Source organism: Triticum aestivum, chromosome 6A, assembly GCF_018294505.1.
Source record: "Triticum aestivum cultivar Chinese Spring chromosome 6A, IWGSC CS RefSeq v2.1, whole genome shotgun sequence".
NCBI lineage: Eukaryota > Viridiplantae > Streptophyta > Magnoliopsida > Poales > Poaceae > Triticum > Triticum aestivum.
Window position 1 is genome coordinate 419,466,462 of NC_057809.1, and position 3,048 is coordinate 419,469,509.

Below are 3,048 nucleotides of genomic sequence, written 5' to 3' on the forward strand. Positions count from 1 at the left end.
AAGAATTTTACGGAAAGCACCATGAATAAAATGTGAATCACCATCAGTCATTAAATATCTAGGGACTCCAAACCTCGGAAAAATAACTTCTTTAAGCATTTTAATAGAAGTGTTATGATCATCACTACTAGTTAGAATAGCTTCTACCCACTTAGTAATGTAATCAACAACAACTAAAATATGTGTATATCCATTAGAGGCAGGAAAAGGTCCCATATAATCAAAGCCCCAAACATCAAACGGTTCAATAACAAGTGAATAATTCATAGGCATTTCTTGACGTCTACTAATATTACCAATTCTTTGACATTCATCACAAGATAGGACAAACTTACGGGCATCCTTGAAGAGAGTAGGCCAATAAAAACCGAGTTGCAATACCTTATGTGCAGTTCTATCTCCCGCGTGGTGTCCTCCATAAGTTTCAGAGTGGCACTTGCATAGGATCTGTTCCTATTCATGCTCAGGTACACAACGTCTAATAACACCATCTACTCCTTCCTTATAAAGATGTGGGTCATCCCAAAAGTAATGTCTCAAATCATAGAAGAACTTTTTCTTTTGTTGGTATGTGAATCTAGGTGGTATAAATTTAGCAACTATGTAATTAGCATAATCAGCATACCAGAGGGTACTATGAGAAGTACTTATGACATTTAATTGTTCATCAGGAAAGCTATCATCAATAGGTAGTGGGTCATAACATTCTCTAACCTAGATAAGTTGTCTGCAACGGGGTTCTCAGCTCCTTTTCTATCAACAATATGCAAATCAAATTCTTGTAGCAAGAGAACCCATCTAATAAGTCTAGGTTTAGCATCTTTCTTCTCCATAAGATATTTAATAGCAGCATGATCAGTGTGGATAGTTACTTTAGAATCAACAATATAAGGTCTGAACTTATCACAAGCAAATACAACTGCTAAAAGTTCTTTTTCAGTAGTAGCATAATTTCTTTGAGCATTGTCTAGGGTCTTACTAGCATAATGGATAACATTTAATTTCTTATCAACTCTTTTCCCTAAAACATCACCTACAACATAATCGCTAGCATCACACATAATTTCAAAAGGTAAATTCCAATCAGGTGGCTGAACAATAGGTGCTGAGACTAATGCTTTCTTAAGTATTTCAAATGCTTCTACACAATCATCATCAAAGACAAATGGTATATATTTTTGTAATAAATTAGTCAGAGGCCGAGAAATTTTTGAGAAGTCCTTAATGAACCTCCTATAAAATCCGGCGTGACCAAGGAAACTTCTTATACCTTTGATGTCCTTGGGACATGGCATCTTTTCAATAGCATCAACCTTGGCTTTATCAACTTCAATACCTCTTTCAGAAACTTTATGCCCCAAGACAATACCTTCATTAACCATAAAGTGGCACTTTCCCCAATTCAAGACAAGATTAGTTTCTTCACATCTCTACAAAACTCGATCAAGATTGCTCAAGCAATCATCAAAAGAAGATCCATAGACGGAAAAGTCGTCCATGAAAACCTCACAAATCTTTTCACAAAAGTCAGATAATATAGCCATCATGCATCTTTGAAAGGTAGCAGGTGCATTACATAAACCAAAAGGCATACGTCTATAAGCAAAAGTACCAAAAGGGCATGTAAAAGTAGTCTTTGATTGATCTTTAGCCGACACATGTATTTGAGAGAAACTAGAATAACCATCTAGAAAGCAGTGATGTGTATGTTTGCATAATCTTTCTAGCATTTGATCAATAAAAGGTAAGGGGTAATGATCTTTCTTAGTAGCCTTATTTAATTTGCGGAAATCAATTACCATCCTATAACCTGTAATAATTCTTTGTGGAATCAATTCATCTTTATCATTAGGAACAACAGTAATACCTTCCTTCTTAGGGACACAATGAACAGGACTTACCCACTGACTATCAGCAACGGGATAAATTATACCTGCCTCCAGAAGCTTTAGTATCTCTTTTCTTACCACTTCTTTCATTTTAGGATTCAGACGTCGTTGAGGATCATGAACTGGTTTGGCATCTGCTTCCAAATTTATTTTATGTTGACATAGAGTGGGACTACTGCCCTTAAGATCATCAAGAGTATATCCAATAGCAGCACCGTGCTTCTTCAAAGTTTTCAATAATCTATCTTCTTCATGCTCTGAAAGGTTAGCACTAATAATAACATGATATATCTTCTTTTCATCAAGATAAGCATATTTAGGATTATCAGGCAACAGTTTAAGCTCAAACACGGGATCACCCTTAGTTGGAGGGGGATCCCCTAGGATTTCAACTGGCAAATTGTGTTTCAGAATAGGTTCCTGTTTAAAGAATACTTCATCTATTTCCCTTCTTTCATTCATAAACATATCATTCTCATGGTCTAGCAAATATTGTTCTAAAGGATCACTAGGAGGTACGGCAATAGAAGCAAGACCAATAATTTCATCCTTACTAGGAAATTCTTCTTCACGGTGTTGTTTACTAAATTTAGAGAAATTAAATTCATGAGTCATATCATCCAAGCCAATAGTAACAACATTCTTTTCGCAGTCTATCTTAGCATTAACAGTGTTCAAGAAGGGTCTACCAAATATAATGGGACAAAAGCTATCTTGTGGGGAACTAAGAACAAGAAAATCAGCAGGATATTTAGTTTTCCCGCACAAGACTTCAACATCTCTAACAATTCCCACTGCTGAAATAGTATCTCTATTAGCAAGTTTAATTGTGACATCAATATCTTCTAACTCAGGAGGTGCAATTTCATGCTTGATTTCTTTATACAAGTCATAAGGTATAACACTAGCACTAGCACCCATATCAAATAAGCCACGATAACAATGTTCTCCTATTTTAACAGAAATAACAGGCACGCCTACCACAGGTCTATTTTTATCTTTAGCACAAGGTTTAGCAATTCTAGCAGTTTCACCGCAGAACTGAATAACATGCCCATCAATATTATCAGACAAGAGATCTTTAACAATAGCAATATTAGGTTCTACTTTAACTTGCTTGGGAGGTGTATATGAATATTGCTTTTACGAACCATAGTTG